Here is a 20,819-nt window from a genome sequence, read left to right on the forward strand (position 1 = left end):
ATTTTGTTTTTTATTTTTTGATATTGTACTGCTCCTTTTTTTCTTTCTCTTTTCTTTTTTGTTGCACCATGCAGCTTTCGGGGTCTTGGTTCCCAGGCTGGAGGTCAGGCCTGAGCTCCTGTGGTGGGAGCTCTGAGTCTAAACCACTGGACTAACAGAGAACCTCACACCACAGGGAATATTAATTGGAGTGATGCTTCCCGGAGGTCCTAAACTCAGCACCAAGACCCAGCTCTATCCTTTAACTGTCTGAAAAACCCAGTGCTGGATGCCTCAGGCCAAACAACCAGTAAGACAGGAATACAGCACCACCCATCAAAAGAATAAAAAATGAAATGACAAAAAAATATGTTACAGATGAAGGAGCAAGGTAAAAACCTACAAGACCAAATAAATGAAGATGAAATACGCAAGCTACCTGAAAAAGAATTCAGAGTAATGATAGTAAAGATGATCCAAAATCTCAGAAACAGAATGGAGAAAATACAAGAAACATTTAACAAAGATCTAGAAGAACTAAAGAGCAAATAAACAGTGATGAACAACACAATAACTGAAACTAAAAATACTCTAGAAGGCATCAATAGCAGAATAACTGAGACAGAAGAATGGATAAGTGAGCTAGAGGATAAAATGGTGGAAATAACTGCCAGGGAGCAGAATAAAGAAAAAAGAATGAAAAGGACGGAGGACAGTCTCAGAGACCTCAGGGACAACATTACACACACCAACATTTGAATCATAGGCATCCAGAAGGGGAAGAAAAAAAGAAAGGGTCTGAGAAAATATTTGAAGAGATTATAGTCGAAAACTTCCCTAACATGGGAAAAGAAATAATCAAGTCCGGGTAGCACAGAGAGTCCCATACAGGATAAACCCAAAGAGAAACAGGCCAAGACACATATTAATCAAACTATCAAAAATTAAATACAAAGAAAAAATATTAAAAGCAACAAGGGAAAAGCAACAAATAACATACAAGGGAATCCCTATAAGGTTAACAGCTGATCTTTCATCAGAAACTCTACAGGCCAGAAGGGAGGGGCAAGATATATTTAAAGTGATGAAAGGGAAAAACCTACAACCAAGATTACTCTACCCAGCAAGGATCTCATTCAGATTCGATGGAGAAATCAACAGCTTTACAGACAAGCAAAAATTAAGAGAATTCAGCACCACCAGACCAGCTTTACAACAAATGCTAAAGGAAATTCTCTAGGCAGGAAACACAAAAGAAGGAAAAGACTTACAAAAACAAACCCAAAACAATTAAGAAAATGGAAATAGGAACATACTTATCAATAATTACCTTAAATGTAAACAGATTAAATGCCCCAACCAAAAGACACAGACTAGCTGAATGGATAGAAAAACAAGACCCATACATGCTGTCTACAAGAGACCCAGTTCAGATGTAGGAACACATAATGACTGGAAGTGAGTGGATGGAAAAAGATATTCCATGCAAATGGAAATCAAAAGAAAGTTGGAGTAGCAATTCTCATATGAGACAAAACAGACTTTAAAATAAAGACTATTACAAGAGACAAGGAAGGGCACTATACAATGATCAAGGGATCAATCGAAGAAGAAGATGTAACAATTGTAAATATTTATGCACCCAACATAGGAGCTCCTCAATACATAAGGCCAATGCTAACAGCCATAAATGGGGAAATCAACACTAACACAATAATAGCGGGTGACTTTAACACCCAACTTACACCAACGGACAGATCATCCAAACAGAAAATAAGTAAGGAAACACAAGCTTTAAAAAACACATTAGACCAAGTGGACATAGTTGATATTTATAGGACATTCCATCTGAAAACAACAGAATACACTTTCTTCTCAGTTGCTCATGGAACATTCTCCAGCACAGATCACACCATCTAGGGTCACAAATCAAGCCTCAGTAAATATAAGAAAATTGAAATTGTATAAAGCATCTTTTGTGACCACAATGCTATGAGACTAGATATCAAGTACAGGAAAAAAACTGGGAAAATACACACACAAGGAGGCTAAACAATATGCTACTAAACAACCAAGAGATCACTGAAGAATCAAAGAGGAAATAAAAAAACACCTAGATACAAATGACAATGAAAAAACGACAACCCCAAACCTATGGGATGCAGCACAAGCAGTTCTAAGAGAGACGTTTATAGCAATACAATTCTACTGCAAGAAAGAAGAAATATCTCAAATAAACAACCTAACCCTACACCTAAAGCAATTAGAGAAAGAAGACCAAAGTGAGAAGGAAAGAAATCATAAAGATCACATTATAAATAAATGAAAAAGAAATGAATGAAACAATAGCAAAGATCAATAAAACTAAAAGCTTGTTCTTTGAGAACATAAACAATATTGATAAACCATTACCCAGACTCCCCAGGAAAAAAGGGGAGAAGACTCAAATTAACAGAATTAGAAATGAAAAAGGAGAAGTAACAACTGACACTGCAGAAACACAAAGGATCATTAGAGACTATTACAAGCAGCTATATGCCAATAAAATGGACAACCTGGAAGAAATGGAAAAACTCTTAGAAAAGCACAACTTTCTGAGATTGAAACAGGAAGAAATAGAAAATATAAACAGACCAATCACAAGCACTGAAATTGTGACTGTGATTTAAAATATTCCAACAAACAAAAGCCCAGGGTCAGATGGCTTAACAGGTGAATTCTATCAAACATTTAGAGAAGAGGTAAGACCTATTCTTCTCAAATTCTTCTAAAATACAGCAGAGGGAGGAACACTCCCAAACTCATTCTACGAGGCCACCATCACCCTGATACCAAAACCAGACAAAGATGTCACAAAAAAAGAAAACGATAGGCCAATATCACTAATGAATAGAGATGCAAAAATCCTCAACAAAATACTAGCAAACAGAATCCAAAAGCACATTAAAAGGATCATACACCATGAACAAGTGGGGTTTATCCCAGGAATGCAAGGATTCTTCAGTATACGCAAGTCAATCAATGTGATTCACTGTATTAACAAATTGAAGGATAAAAACCATATGATCATCTCAGTAGATGCAGAAAAATCTTTTGACAAAATTCAACACCAAGTTATGATAAAAACTCTCCAGAAAGTAGGCATAGAGAGAACTTACCTCAACATAATACAGGCCATATATGACAAATCCACAGCCAACATCGTTCTCAGTGGTGAAAAACTGAAACCATTTCATCTAACATCAGGAAAAGACAAGGGTGCCCACTCTCACCACTATTATTCAACATAGTTTTGGACGTTTTAGCCACAGCAATCAGAGAAGAAAAAGAAATAAAAGGAATCCAAATTGGAAAAGAAGAAGTAAAGCTGTCACTGTTTGCAGATGACATGATACTATACATAGAGAATCCTAAATAAGCTACCAGAAAACTACTAGAGCTAATCAATGAATTTGGTAAAGTAGCAGGATACAAAATTAATGCACAGAAATCTCTGGCATTCCTATACACTAAGGATGAAAAATAAGAAAGAGAAATTAAGGAAACACTCCCATTCACCACTGCAACAAAAAGAATCAAATACCTAGGAATAAACCTACCTAAGGAGGCAAAAGACCTGTATGCAGAAAACTATGACACTGATGAAAGAAATTAAAGATGATACAAACAGATGGAGAGATATACCATGTTCTTGGATTGGAAGAATCAACATTGTGAAAACGACTATACTACCCAAAGCAATCTTCAGACTCAATGCAATCTCTATCAAATTACCAATGGCATTTTTCACAGAACTAGAACAAAAAATTTCACAATTTGTATGGAAACACAAAAGACCCTGAATAGCCAAAACAATCTTGAGAAAGAAAAACAGAGCTGGAGGAATCAGAATCCCTGACTTCAGACTCTACTACAAAGCTACAGTAATCAAGACAGTATGGTATTGGCACAAAAACAGAACTATAGATCAACGGAACAGGACAGAAAGCCTGGAGATAAACCCACAAACATATGGTCATCTTATCTTTGATAATGGAGGCAAGAATATACAGTGGAGAAAAGACAGCCTCTTCAGTAAGCGGTGCTGGGAAAACTGGAGAGCTACACGTAAAAGAATGAAAGTGGAACACTTCCTAACACCATACACAAAAATAAACTCAAAACATATTAAAGACCTAAATGTAAGTCCAGACACTATAAAACTTTTAGAGTTTTATATGATATGATAAATCACAGCAAGATCTATGATAAATCACAGAAAGATCCTTTTTGACCCACCTCCTAGAGAAATGGAAATAAAAACAAAAATAAACAAATGGGACCTAATGAAACTTAAAAGCTTTTGTAAAACAAAGGAAACTACAAATAAGAGGAAAAGAAAATCCTCAGAATGAGAGAAAATATTTGCAAATGAAGCAACTGACAAAGGATTAATCTCCAAAATATACAAGTAGCTCATGCAGCTCAATATCAAAAATCAAGCAACCCAGGCTTCCCTGGTGGCGCAGTGGTTGAGAGTCTGCCTGCCAATGCAGGGGACAGGGGTTCATGCCCCGGTCCAGGAAGATCCCACATGCCGCGGAGCAGCTAGGCCCGTGAGCCATGACCACTGAGCCTGCGCATCCGGAGCCTGTGCTTCACAACAGGAGAGGCCACAACTGTGAGAGGCCTGTGTACCACAAAAAAAAAAATTAAAAAAATTTAAAAAAAATCAAGCAACCCAACCAAAAATGGGCAGAAGACCTAAATAGACATTTCTCTAAAGAAGATATACAGATTGCCAACAAACACATGGAAGGATGCTCAACATCACTAATCAGTTGAGAAACGCAAATCAGAACTACAATGAGGTATCACCTCACACTGGTCGGAATGGCCATCATCAAAAATCTACAAACAATTAATGCTGGAGAAGGTGTGGAGAAAAGGGAACCTTCTTGCACTGTTGGTGGGAATGTAAATTGAAACAGCCACTATGGAGATCAATATGGAGGTTCCTTAAAAATCTAAGAATAGAACTACCATATACCCAGCAATCCCACTACTAGGCATAGAAAACCTATGCCTGAGTTTTATCCCTGAGAAAACCATAGTTCAAAGAGATACATGTTTTATCCCTGAGAAAACCATAGTTCAAGGAGATACATGTATCACAATATTCATTGCAGCACTATTTACAATTGGAAGGACATGGAAGCAACCTAAATGTCCAATGACAGATGAATGGGTAAAGAAAATGTGACACATATATACAATGGAATATTACTCAGCCATAAAAAGGAAAAATAATTGAGTTATTTGTAGTGAGGTGGATGGACCTAGAGTCTGTCATACAGAGTGAAGTAAGTCAGAAAGAGAAAATTAAATACCATATGCTAACACAAATATATGGAATCGAAAAATACAGTAATGCTGAACCTAGTGGCATAGCAGGAATAAAGATGCAGATGTGGAGAATGGACTTGAGGACATGGTGGGGAAGGGGCAGCTGGGACAAAGTGAGAGAGTAGCACTGACATATATGCACTACCAAATGTAAAGTGGATATCTAATGGGAAGCTGCTGCATTGCACAGGGAGATCAACTTGATGCTTTGTGATGACTTAGAGGGGTGGGATAGGGAGGAAGGAGGATGGGAGGGAAGCTCAAGAGTGAGGGGATATGGGGATATATGTATACTTATAGCTGATTCACTTTGTTGTGAAACAGAAACTAACACAACATTGTAAAGCAATTATACTCCAATAAAGGTATTAAAATTAAAAAATATATATATGGGAAGCAATAAAAGCAGTCCTAAGAGGGAAATTCATAGCAATCAAAGCCTACCTCAAGAAGTAAGGACAATCTCAAATAAACAACCTAAATTTACACTTAAAGAAACTAGAAGAAGAAAAAACAAAACCCAAAGTCAGTACAAGGAAAGAAATCTTAATGACCAGGGCAGAAATAAATAAAATAGAGATTAAAAGCACTAGAAATGATTAATGAAACTAAGAGCTGGATCTTTTAAAAGATAAAGAAAATTGATAAACCCTTAGTCAGATTCATCAAGAAAAAGAAAGAGAGGGCCCAAATCAATAAATCAGAAATGAAAAAGGGGTAGTTACAAGCAACACACAGAAATACAAAGGATTGTAAGAGATTACAATGAGCAATTATACACCAATAAAATGGACAAACTAGAAGAAACAGCCAAATTCCTAGAAATGTTCAATCTCCTAAGCCTGATCCAGGAAGAAAAAGAAAATATGAATAGACCAATTACCAGTAATGAAATCGAGTCATTAATAAAAGAATTCCCAGAAAACTAAAGTCCAGGGCCAGATGGCTTCACATGTAAATTCTACCAAATATTTTGGGGAGAGTTAACACCTATCCTTCTCAAGCTATACGAAAAAATTGCAGAGGAAGGAATTCTTCTGAATTTATTCTACAAGGCCAACATCACCCTGACAACAAAACCAGACAAAGATATCACAAAAAAAGAAAATTACAGGTCAATATCACTGATGAACATAGATACAAAAATCCTCAACAAAATATTATCAAACCGAATTCAACAATACTTAAATAGGACCATATACCATGATCATATGGGATTTATCTCCAGGATGCAAGAGTGGTTCAATACCCATAAATTGATCAATGTGATATACCATATTAACAAACTGAAGAATGAAAATCATATCATCTCAATAGGTGCAGAAAAAGCTTTTGACAACATTCAACATTCATTTATGATAAAAACGCTCAACAAAGTGGGTTATACAGGGAACATAACTCAGTATAATGAAGGCCATATATGACAAGCCCACTGCTAATATCATACTCAACAGTGAAAAGCTGAAAACATTTCCTCTAATGTCAGGAATAAGGCAAGGATGCTCCCTCTCACCACTTTTATTCAACATAGTATTGGAAGTCCTTGCCACAGCAATCAGATAAGAAAAACAAATAAAAGGAATCCAAATTGGAAAGAAAGAAGTAAAACTGTCTCTGTTTGCAGATGACGTGGCATGATACATAGCATCCTCAAGATGCAACCAAAAAACTACTAGAGCTCATCAATGAATTCAGTAAATTTGCAGGATATAAAATTAATATACAGATATATGTTGTATTTCTACACACTAACAATGAACTATCAGAGAAATTAAGAAAACTTTTAATTAGAAATTAATTAGAAATCCCATTTCTAATTCCATCAAAAACAATAAAATATCTAGGAAAAAATCTAAGTGGGTAAAGGAACTGTACTTGGAAAACTATAAGACACTGATGAAAGAAATTGAAGATGACACAAACAGATGGAAATATATACTGTGTCCATGGTTTGGAAGAATTAATATTGTTTAAACGGCCATACTTTCCAAGGCAGTCTACAGATTCAATGCAATCCCTATCAAAATACCAATGACAGTTTTCACAGAAATAGAACAAATAATTCTAAAATGTGTATGGAAATACAAAAGACCCGAAATAGCCAAAATAATCTTGAGAAAGAACAAACCTGGAGATATCATGCTCCCTGATTTCAAGCTATACTACAAAGCTACAATAATCAAAACAGTATGGTACTGGCACAAAAACAGACACATAAATCAGTGGAACAGAATAGAGAGCCCAGAAATGAACCCATACTTACATGGGCAATTAATCTATGACAAAGGAGTCAAGAATAAACAATGGGGAAAAGACAGCTTCTTCAATAAATGGTGTTGGAGAAAATGGACAGCTACATGCAAAAGAATCAAACTGGACTACTCTCTCACACCACTCACAAAATTAAATTCAAAATGGATTAAAGGCTTAAACATAAGACCTGAAACCATAAAACTTGTAGAAGTAAACATAGGGCAGTACTCTCATTTGTCTTAGTAATATTTTTTTGGATAGTCTCTTCAGGCAAGGGCAACAAAAGCAAAAATTAACAAATCGACTACATCAAACTAAAAGCTTTTGCACAGTGACAGAAACTAGCAACAAAATGAAAAAACAACCTACTGAACGGGAAAAGATATTTGCAAAAAATATATCTAATAAGGGGTTAATATCCAAAACATATAAAGAACTCATACAATTCAACATCAAAAAAAAAATTTTTTTTAATGGCCAGAAGATCCAAATAGACATTTTCCCAAAGAAGACGTACAGATGGCCAACAGGCATATGAAAAGATGCTCAACATCACTAATCATCAGGGAAATGCAAATCAAAGCCATGGTGAGAAAACCACCTCACACCTGTCAGAATGGCTTTGATCAAAAAAACAACAAAACACAAGTGTTGCCGAGGATGTAAATTGGTGCAGCCACTATGGAAAACAGTAAGGAGATTCCTCAAAAAACTAAAAAGAGAACTACCAAATGATCCAGTAATTTCATTCCTGGGGATTTATCTGAAGAAAATAAAAACACTAATTAGAAAAGATACATGCACTCCAATATTCTTTGAAGCATTATTTACAATAGGCAAGATATGGAAGCAACCCATGTTCCCATCAATAGGTGACTGGATAAAGAAGAAAAGGTATATATATATATGTATATACACATACACAATGGAATATTACTCAGCCATAGAAAAGAATGAAATCTTGCCATTTGTGACAATATGGATGGACCTAGAGGATATTATGCTAAGTGAAATAAGTTGAACAGAAAAAGACAAACACTGTATGTGTGGAATTAAAAAAAAAAACAAATGAAAAAACAGCTAAACAAAAACAGATTTATAGATACAGAGAATAAACAGGTGGTTGCCAGAGGGGAGGGGGTTAGGGAGACAAGAGGAGAGAAATAGGCCAGGGAGATTAACAGGTACAAAATTCTAGGTGCCAAATAATGAGTCACAGTTATGAAATGTACAGTGTGGGGAATACAATCAATAACTATGCAATGTTTTTGTATGGTGACATTTTGTAACTAGACCTAATCATGATGCTCATTTTAAAATGTATAGAAATACCAAACACTAAGTTTTATTACAGGAACTAACATAGCATTGTAGGTCAATTATATTTCAAAAACAAATAAACCAACTAACTCATAGAAAAAAAAGATCAGATTTGTTGTTACCATGGGGTGGAGGGGTAATTTCAGGAAGGCTGTCAAAAGATAAAAAATTACAGTTATAAAATAAATCAGCACTTGGGATATAATGTTCCACATGATAAGTATAATTGACACTGCTGTATGCTATATATGAAAGTTGTTAAGAGCGTGAAACCTAAGCGTTCTCATCACAAGGGAAAAAAATGTTTTTTCTCTTCTTTTATATCTATATGAGATGCTGGATGTTCACTAAACTTATTGTGGTAATTGTTCTATGATGTATGTAAGTCAAATCCTTATGCTATACCCTTCAAACTTATACAGTGCTGTATGTCAATTATATCTCAATAAAACTGGAAGGAAAACAAAATAAAATTGCTTTGTAGGTAAAAAAAAGTAATATAAAAATATTTTAAAAAAATTTATCTGTATTAGTTGTTTTAAAAAACAACTAATAAGGATAAAAAGAAACTTCCCCAATAACATCTGATTAGTAATAAGGCTGGGAATGAGAAGCTAAACCAGCCTGAACCAGAACGTTGTCCCTCCCCAGATTTTCTAATTATATCTTATGGGGAAAGTTCCCTGTCCTCTCTGGTCATGGAACCTTAAGGGTGTGACCCCTCAAAGTCACTGCAACCATGTCCTTTCTCCAGGGAGAAAGCCTGAAAGAAGAAGGCCAACATCCAGAAAAAAAGCGAAAAAAAAGAGAGATGCTACAGGAGAATCTTCATTTTTAGTTCCCATTGACTCTGGAGCCATCCTGTTTGTTTTAGTTATTTTCATTTCGGGAGACACTTCAGTGTCTTTCCAATAAATCAACCTTTGCACCTTAACTAGTTCAAGCTGTTTTGTTACTTACAACTAAAAAATCCAAACTAATGCAGTATGTGTTGTAGATGCAAGTTTTTTTGAGGTCTTGATAAAAAGCTTAAAAGAAATACTACAAATCTTTGCTACACAAGGATGAAGACCTACTCTCCTGAAAGAGGGGTAAATGTGAAAGCAATACTAAGTGCATCTATGGAGAAGAGAATTACTTACAAAGAAAGGAACCAGAAAATTGAAAATTGCCTCAGGACAATTCTAAACTACTGGCTCACTTATCAGTGTTCAGCTAGCCCTTGATTCTTCATGCTAATGATGTGGAGGCAGTGCAGAGAAAAATCTCATTTTAGCTTTTGGTTTCTGTTATACTTTATGAGAATTCCTAATAAGCAGCAGAATTGACTTCATTACCCCCCCTCCCACTTTCCACTGGATCTTTGAAAGTATTGATTAATTACTAGAATGTGAAAGGACACGAAGCAGAAGAGAAAAAGGAAAAGAATGGATAATCCTCAATTTGGAAAATTTATCCCAGGTCACTGAGCGGTGACTTGATAATGGAGAGAGGGAATTATTGTCTCATGCGGTAGTAGAATGGAGAGAAAAAAAGGAAAAGCCGAAGTTGAACCGACATCTTGGCCATATTCAGGTGTAGGGAAAGAAAAAAAATTTCCTCGACCTTCTTAGAGTCTCTGGCTGGATCTGAAAATTAAACTGACAAAGACAGATTAGCAGGAGAAAAGCATAAAAAATTATGTTTTATGTGACACAGGAGACTTCGTAGGAAATGAAGACCCACAAAAGCAGTTAGGCATGAGTGTTTATGCTAGGTTTGATGAAGAATGGACAGTAATAAAAGAAATTTTCACATACTGAGGTATGGGGAAGTCATTCTGGCTTATACCTGAGCTAACTTGAGTTTTATGCTAGCTAACATAGCCTGTTTGTGCCCTATCAAACATACATTGTACATCTGCTTTAATTATTAGAGGAAAGAACACATGACCAAAAGTAAAGATGGTCCATATTAAAAATAAAGATTAAATGTCTCCCTGAGACGCCAATACTGGTACTCCTTTGATTCCCTTCCCAGGTGTCAAGGCCATGTTGACTTGCTGTGTATATGCTGGACTGTTCCTTTTTTTTTTTTTTTTTTGAAAGCTTGAAGAAATATAACCCTGACGTGTTTAATGTTCTTTGACCAGATAAAAAACTGTGTTGAAAACCCTGCTTCTCCAGAGAAGTTTCTCAGAGTAATCTGGGAAGCAGGCTTCCAGGTTAGTCCTCAGTTTGCTCAAATAAAACTCTATTCTTATTAGTGACTGTTTATTGATTATTTTCATCAGCAACAGTCGTGGAGGAATATGATAAGTTAAAGAATATAAGGTAAATATAAAAAACTGGAGACATTTAGCGAGGCCTGTTTGCTCAGATTCTTCTCAGAGTCCTGTTTTTGGAGATAAGGATGTTCCTCCTTTCCTCCGGGGATAGGAAGAGCACCTCTCACCTGAGGTTTTTATGACCCATTTCAGGGGAGAAGTAGTGAGGAAGGTCACATTGACTTTCCTGCTTCTGCTGTTTTCTTAAACTCCTTCATTTTAAAATCTTCAATATGCCAATGTTCCATGTTTTGGGGTAGCATGTCCAGAGCCCCATCTCAGGTAGTGGAACATGTACATAATTAACATAACAACAATGAAGAACATTCTAGAACATGCTAAAATTATCTTGGTGGTCTCTATAAGTGAAAATGGTGCCACATTTTTTAATGTAACCCAGTTATAGAGACCACGAACAAGATCACTTGTTGCCAGCAATAGTCTTTTTGAAGCTGACTTCAGAATAAAGCTGCTTCTTCCATCACAGTTTACAAATATGTCATGATTGGGGAGGTTGTTGCCCTGTGCTGGTCTTCTATTTGAAGTATAGATTCTGTGTGCTCAGAGACAGAATTGTAAAGGTGGGTGCAGTAGTCAGTACACGTGCTCAGGGTCTGATTAATCATTAGGTCAGGCGACCCACATCAAATTACTTGCATCTATCCACTGACCTTTTCTTTTGTGATAATATTCAGTTGTGTAAATGACAATAAATCCCCCACCATGCTTTTCAATGTGTCAGAAATATATCTCAGTGTTTATTTTAGGTTTTGGCTGTTTCAAGGGAAGGAAGCAATTGATATTTATAGCAAGTTGTTAGATTCTGAAGTTAATAGTTTGTGTGTATTAAATTCTGAATTAAAATGACTCACTGAAACAGGACTTTAAGTTTAAGGTTTTTTTTTAGATATTCGCCATGTATTTCTTCTTTTAGGTCTTTTTAAAAAAATGTATTTATTTATTTTTATATTTATTTTTGGCTGTGTTGGGTCTTCGTTTCTGTGCGAGGGCTTTCTCTAGTTGCGGCAAGCGGGGGCTACTCTTCATCGCGGTGCGTGGGCCTCTCACTATCGCGGCCTCTTTTTTTTTTTTTTAATCGCGGTGCACGGGCCTCTCACTGTCTCAGCCTCTCCCGTTGCAGAGCACAGGCTCCAGACGCGCAGGCTCAGTAGTTGTGGCTCACGGGCCTAGTTGCTCCGCGGCATTTGGGATCTTCCCAGACCAGGGCTGGAGCCTGTGTCCCCTGCATTGGCAGGCGGATTCTTAATCATTCTGCCACCAGGGAAGCCCCTTTAAGATTCTTTTAAAACTGTTCGTGAGATTAGAAAGAACCAAACAGTAAACGATGTTACACTTTTCTGTCTTCTAAATTTTGAACACTTGTATTTACCTTTGAGGCAGGTCACACATTTACTTTAGGGGGAAAAAGAATCACACACCACAATAGGCTTTTTAGTGAGGAAATTGTGAAACTAGACCCCTCACAGTATCCTGAAGACAGGGAAATGACTTGAATGTAGATGCTTCTGGTCTAAGTCATTTGTTCTGTTTCGAAATGTAAACTGAGTACGTGGCTTCTGCCAATTTAGTTGTCTCGGGGAGATATTTTCATTTTTAAAATCTTCCCAGTGCTACAGATTATTGCTTAGTCTCAGAGAACTGTCGGTGTTCTCCTTCAGGCAACTGTTTATAGGAAATCTGTAACTGAGGTCACGGGGAGTATTGGAAACAGCAGCGGGCAGACAGCTCACTCCAGAGGACAACCTGACAGAAGAACTTGATGCTTCGTTTGTGGCTTATCTAAGACTGAATAACTTGGCTAGAGGACAGTGCTCTATTTTGTTCTCTTGAGTCATAGGACCACACCCTTGTGGCTGCGTTTCCTTAATACTTCCTTAATTAATGTTCTCACTGTCCTTCACACAGAGAAAGGTTAGCATGGGGACAGGAAATGAGGCAAGACTTAGTGTGAAATGGTATCTGAGAAGAGCATTTCTCACTGGGGCCTATTGACAGTTTTGTCCAGATCTCTGAAGTGTGGAAGGAAGTCTTATGGTTTACAAGTTCAGAACGAAACCTTGGAGTCAAAAGAATCCTGCCCTGCTACTTGAGAACACGTTGCTGAACTGGGCTGCTCTGATGTCTGCATCAGAGCTGGTCCAAGAAGTGTGTGTTCTCAGTCAGTTTTGAGAAAGTACAGAAACATAGAATCTGTAAACTTAACAGCAGATTGATAGAGAGATTTTCTGTCTGTTCAGTACAATAATAAATAAATTGGGGCTTGTATTTTTATAGCTTTTTTCATTTCATGTTTTTATTTACTTTTATATTTAAAAAATTTTTGGTTAACGATGGGCTGCAAATAAAAATAAAATGGTTCCTTACCACAGGTAGCATGAGAGCACTTGCATTAAACAATTTATTGTATTTTCTTATTGGAGAAATATCACAAATTTATTGTAAATAATAAGTGAGATAATGTTAGTAGCCATTGGACACTTAGTAGCCATTCAGCAGACGAGCTAATTTTACTTTTTTTTAGTTTTAAAAAAATTTTTATTGGAGTATAGTTGAGCTAATTTTAATATATGTTGCTATTTAAGCCAGGACTTAACGAATGAGGAGGAATTCACTAGGTGAAGGAGTTCAAGGTGAAGGTTAGTGACTGGGGCCAGGATATAGAAAAATATGAATTTATGAAAGGGTATGTCAATCTGGCTGAAAATTTGAAAGTGTAGGTCAAATCCCTAAAAACTAAAGTACAGTTGACCCTTGAACAACAGGGGTTTGAACTGTGCAGGCCCACTCATACGCAGATATTTTTCAATAATAAATACCTCAGTGCTACACAATTCGTGGTTGGTTTAATCCTCGGATACAGAGGAACTTCCGATCCAAAGGGCCGACTGTAAATTATACTTGAATTTTCGACTGCATGGAGGGTCAGCACCCCATATTGCTTTGTGTCTATTATGTGTCCTGGGGGTTGATGAATAGTCTTGATTAATAGCTAGGCCTATTCTCCTTAAAAATTGTTTTTAAGGTCTTCAAAATTCCAATATTTATGACTCTATTATTTGTCCTAATTTTAGTTCTGGAAATACGGCCACTCGATATATGGGTGGTGATTGACATTCTCACATTGGTGAGATTCAAAATTATGAACTATGGGCATTGGAGTTTATTTTTGTATGTTGCTACATGTATCTAAATGCAAAACCAAATTTGTTTAAAGGTTATAAAGGAAATATATAGGCATTTCAGAAGATTAAATTTTTATAAATACTCTATGAGACTTTTCACATAATCAATGCTCTTAATTACAAATACTTCTAAATTTTGGACCCTTGTATAAACTCTGCATGGAAGAACTTTGTTATTCATTGCATTAAGTGAGAATGTACCCTTGAAAGTATAATAATAAATCTATGTCTTTATAGATATCCCTTAATTACTTTTGAAGCATTTGGAATTATTGAGGTGTAAATGCAGATGCTCCCATGTTTTAGGAAGTGACTAAATAACATTTTACTTTTCATTATTTATGTGTCACAACACACCTATGATGGAGGAAATACACTATAATTCTCTGCATTCATAATACTGTTGAATTAGTACAAGCAGTAATGACTTAATGGCAGAAACTGCATTAAAACGTTTAATTCTTTATTCTCTCTTATTTTCCCTTTTCCTGCTGAGGCAGCTTGCCTACAATTTCTGAAGACAGGTTTTCTTTGTTATTTGCATTTCCCCCCTTTTACTTTAGACTTTCATTCCTTTGAAACACATTCTCATCTCATTTTTAACTAAAAACAAATGAATCTCTCGTTCTTGTTAATGAGTTACGGTTTCTGGCTTTAATGTTAGAAAGTGATCTTTCTTAAGAAAAATTCTAACAGCAGTACAAAGGACCTATTAGCAGTTGTTGGGGGTATGGTCCCCTTTCCATGACTGTCACGGTTGTGTTGTTTGATGAGGAATTGGCATTGTTTTCCTGACAAAATGCATATTGCAGATGGGGGACAGCCAAATCTTGTTGAAATGGGCAATTGTAAGATGGATGGAGTCCTGAAAAGCCCTCAGCCAGTGCAGTGAACTGGTTATATTATTTTACTGGGGAGAAAAAAAAAAAGATTGTGATTTGGGCCCTGAATGACTTGAATGATAAATCAGAAGCTTCCTCTCATCTGTACACTACATTTGTTAGGGAGATTTTGCTGGACAGAAAATTGCAAATTGTCTGCTGAATTAAAGGATATGAAAATTAAAGTGGCCAATTAAATGCAAATCATCACTGTTCTCAGGACAGGTACTGACTGACCTCATAGGTAAGTCGTGCTTTGATGATTACAGCAGCATTTCTCTTCTAATTCCAAATGGAATTCAAATAGACATCATAAACAATGATTTGTGCGGTGAACCGGGCAGCTCCCTGCTGGCCCTTACATTTGCTGTTCCCCTGTTTGAAAACAAGTTTCTTTGCAATTTTGCCTGGCCAGCTCCTTCTCAACATTCTAGTTTCAGCCCAGATATCTCCTTCTTGAAAAGGACTTTCCTCTCCACCTTATCTAAAATAGTATCTCCTGCCCATCACGCTATGCTTTTATTTGTCATAACTCCTACCACCATGTGATATTATCTCATTTATAAATCTGATTACTTGCTATTGTTTGTCTCTATAGAAAATATATTTATGGGAGGAAGGACCATATTTGCATTTTCACTGTCTCCAATCCCTGGTCCCGTAGGCGCTCAATAAATATGCGTAACTCAGTGAAACAAAATTTGAAAATGGGGTGTGTGTGATATCTCTTTAAAACACAAACTACCCCCTGTTATTTTTAACCAAGCACAAGAAAAGTCATTGATTATAAGACTTTTTCTTAGAACCGTAAGAGCTCTAAAACCATGTCCTCTTTCCACCAGATTTTTGATATGCAAAGAAATATATTTCTCTGTAGGAATTTGGTTTAAAAGAATTATTATCAGAAAAACAGAAAACTTTCCATAAATAGGCACACAGGAAAAAAAACCCATTAACCATAATGCATAACCATATAGTTGTTTTTCATCTGCTTTTTTTCTTCTAGTTGTGAATTTAAGCAATAATAATATCATTAATACCATGCTATGGGGGGATTTGGGGATACCATTATTATATTACACAATTCTCTATATAACATTCCTTTTCTCCGTAGCTAATGGTTGCCCTGAGTCAAATCCCGTTATTCAATCTATTTAGCCTGTACTTAATCTTTATTGATCTTTTTTTATAAAAAAGAGAAAAATCAATTTTCTATTATGTTTGTTACACAGATAGTATAAGATTGCAGTGGGCATGGCAAATAAAGCAATTGATATTTACTTGCTGAGATGTTCAGTTTAATATATTAAAGTGAAAACTATGAATAAGATAATAAATCACCACTTGATCTCTATTAGTACTTCTGTTTATGATCCTGAACATCCCAAAACATGTGTGTGGATTTGAATGTTAAACATTTTAAAGTAAATTTTTTAGAGGAAACATATTTAAACATAGTTACAATTTAGTTTTCTAATTTTAATATGTCTCCAGTGTACATGAGTTGGAAAACAAAATGAGTATAGACACTGAAAGATGTTAAATTAGCCCAAGGAATCTGGCATATAAGCCGAGGTTAACTATCTCTGCCCACCGTTTAAATACAGCACTCCCAAGGCAGCTACATTTAACGTTCTGTCATTCTCATGCTTTGGCTTATTTAGAGGCTGAAGCTTATATAATTTTCATGTTCGAGGATTTATACTGTCTCTTTCTCCTAAATTCTGGAAAGTGACACAATGCAGAAAAGGATCTGTTACATAGTCTTGCCATTCTATAACCAGACTTGCCTTTTTCTAATGGAGAAAAACTGTCCATCCACAAGGGGAAATTAGGCAGAAGACATTTGCACGCTTTTATTTTATGCACCTGTTAAACATCCCTTATGGGCGGATTACTGTATAGTCACTAGAACACAAAGAATTATGAAAAACAGATCACTACATTTAGAGCTTTTAAAGTCAATGGGGATGATGACCTATCTGTGAACTCACTGATAACATATGCGACGTTTAGGAAAAGGGCTCTAAAGCCTTTCTCACAGGAGAGGAAACAATGTGGGCTTTCTATAAGTGATCCATACAGGCATGTAAGTGTCTGCCAGGATTAAATAAGTAGGCCGCAGCAAGAGCCTGCACATGGGAGTCATTTTAAAGCAACAATGAACTTCGCTTATAATGATAGGCTGCCTATTATTAAAACATGGGCAGCATTAAACACGATTACTTCTCAAATGCAGCCACAACGAACACAGGCTACAGCGATTATTGTCACTGCCCTCAACCTGTTAACTAAGATATACTGTGTTCTCTCAGTAACTTTATCCACACGACTGGGGGGAAATGAAGGCAAAGAGAGCCAGTAAAATTTGTACAGTGTCCTGAAATTTAAGACTGTAAAAAATTACTAAACAGAAACTTCAATTAAATACAATCAGGGGACTAAAGGGGGAGCTCTTACACCCTGTGGTTATAGCAGAGCCCAACAGGAAGAAGAAAGACTTCTTCCCTGGCAAGGACTCAGCCAATGTGAAAAGCCATGGACTTTTGGCTACAGTCCTCCCAGCTTCCTTTTCCCCTTTACAAGAGCTTTCTCCTTTTCTTGCCATAAGGGGGTGGTGGGGGGGGGGTACTTACATGGTTGCAGACACCAAATTGCAATTTTTTGTTGATCCTGAATGAACCCATCTTTGCTGGAGAAATAGCTGGCAATCTATTTCAGGTCAACAAGATCAAGCTTTGTTGGGGCAAGGTAGAAAACATAAACCTCTGGTGTGTTGCTCAGTACTGGCCCTACTATAAAGCATGCCTATGAGACAGACCTGGTCATTTCCAACCCTGGTGCCTGCTGCCTGAGGCAGATCGTCACCAGAAAGCAAGCTGGTGGGGGGAAAGTAGGAAGGCTCTCTTGTCTTCAGTCAACCCCTGAACCGTACTTATGGCTAGTACTCCCTACGCTGGCTGTATATTGGAAATACCTAGAGAACTGGCTAAAAATACTGATGCCTGAGCTCCATCCCAAAGATTCTGAATTAATTTAATTGCTTTGAAGTAGGACCCGGATCATTGCTTGGTACTGTCTTTCCCAGGTGATTCGAAGATGCAGGTAAGGTGGTTAATCACTATTCTAGGCAAAGAAGACTGACATTCCCAAGTAAAGGGGTTGAGCCAAGCCTTGCTCTTGAAAAATCCTTTCAAGACATCATTTTGTGACTTTTCCCCTTGAATGCTACCCTTGATATTTATTTGAAACTGATTTCCCATAAGTAAAGGCATTCAGGGTATTGGGAGAAGAGGCAGTGGAGTGTAATTGTGTCATCCACACTGGACTTCACAACCTAGTGGCAAATCCACTTCTGACCAAAGTGCCCAACTTGGAACAAATCAGGAAATTAGTTATTTAAGGTTGGAAAGTGACAAAGGACATGAAACTAAATGTATTGCAGGGACTGCAAACTTTCATATTTATGAAATGAATAACAGGCAGAAAATCTTGGTGTGTGCATTTACTGTGGGCTGTCAGAGAAAAAAAATGTCTTCATTATCAAACAGGCCTTGGTGTTAAGTGTCTTGGAGCCTATGGGACTGTTCTAGATATTAGAAATCTTCAGTAAAAATCACAAATGAGAAACACATTGTAACATGCAGAGTCTGGACATTCCAAGCACATATGTCTATAATCTTAACCAAATCCTCGGAAAAGAAAAGCTGCAACTAGATTTTCAAGATGCCTAGATGTGAGGGTCTGGAATGTATTAGTAGACAGGGAAATGAAGAAGAGCAGTTGTGTGTAGTAACAGCTAGAGCTCACTCCTGCCTAGCTGACCGCTATAGGTCAGCTCCACAGCTGCACGTGGTGTTGTCACTTTTGATTCTTTACTTGCAAAGGTGGACCAGCCAGGTACACACATTCTAAATTTTGAGGATCATCAGAAAATCCCAGGTTTAATATAAGAATGAGTGTAATTTGTTTGGAAGAAATTTAGTGTGCAACTTGCAAAGTACGGTGAGATGGGGGAATATCAACATTATTAAAGCATCAACTTTATAAACCTTGAAGAACTATCACGAAAATAGTAACAAAAGTCACCAGTTATCTAATGCTGCATAACAAATTATCCCCAAACTTTATTATACTTATAAAGTTTCAGGATTAGGAATTTGGGAAGGCCTCAGCCAGGCACTTCTCGCTTAAGATTTCTCATGGCTGCAATCAAATTTCTGGTGGAGCTTATTCAGTCATCTGAAGGCATGACTGGGTCTGGAGAATTTACTCAAGGTGATTCATTCCAGGGCTGGCAAGTTGGCCTCAGCCCCTCTCCATATGGGCCATTGGGCTGCATGAGTGTCCTGACAGTGTGACGGTTGGCATCCACATAGCAAGCAATCCAAGAGACCACGGTGAAGCTGCATCACTATTTGTGACCTAACCTTCGAAGTGACACATGATCACTTCCACTTTGAACTCTGATTCAAAGCAGATGGTACTACCCAAGAGTGTGAGTTCCAGTACATGAGAATAATTGAGAGCGATCTAGGAGACTTACTACCAACACTTAGCTATTTATATTTTTCTATGCGGTAGACTATCAAGTGTTCTCAGATGGAGTTTGACAGGGAAAGGAGAAAGAAAACTCAAATCTGCCCAAAGTAAGACTTGTATGTACTACCACAGCAAGTAACCCAAGACAAGAGCAAACCAAATTATAGAAAACCTTGAAAAAGAAGATGGAGGAACAGTGGAAATAACCCATACTAGACTGCATGATTTTCTGAGACTAGTCTAGCTCACAAATAGCTCAGAAGTGGTCCGTGTTCAAAGATCTTATAATCAAATAGGCTTCTAATGGAAGACACAATATTTATAAACTAAACAATTATCTATCATTTGAAGAGAGCATATGCAGTTAATATTTGATTCAGCAGGCTGTGCTAATGATTTGCCTGTCTCCAAATCCGTTAACCACCCTTTCTTCGCTTTGCTCTGTATTGCAGGTAACTGAACCCTGCCAACTTTATTTCTCAGACTCCCTTGCCAGCTGCTTCAGGCTGCTTTCTACCAGTGGGAGGCATTGGCTAGAGACCGGCATATGGGACAAAGAAGCCAGGGTATCTTTTCCCTCTCCTCTCTACTTCAGGTAGCTACTCTAGCAATAACAGCCCTTTCTCCGTATTTCCAGCTCCCACCAGACAGCTGCTCCCTCTGTGGTACAAGCTCACGTTGGACAGCCTCTGTCAAGGTCTGGTTCTCATTAGGAGACATCGACTCTTAGGCTTGGTTAACCCTGCCTCCTTCCCTGAGCTTCTTGCTATTGCTGTTTTCAGGTTTGCCTCACAATCGTCTGTAGACCTTTCAGCTCTTCCAACACCCACTCTCAAGCTATCCGATGTGGGCTCTGCTTTCCTGACTCATCCTGACTGATAATGGTAGAGAATAGGTCATAGATGGCCCCAAATCTTGTTCTAACCATGGCACAAAATGTCAATCTAAAAG

The sequence above is a fragment of the Phocoena sinus genome, chromosome 10 (genome assembly GCF_008692025.1).
Source record: "Phocoena sinus isolate mPhoSin1 chromosome 10, mPhoSin1.pri, whole genome shotgun sequence".
NCBI classification, from domain to species: domain Eukaryota; kingdom Metazoa; phylum Chordata; class Mammalia; order Artiodactyla; family Phocoenidae; genus Phocoena; species Phocoena sinus.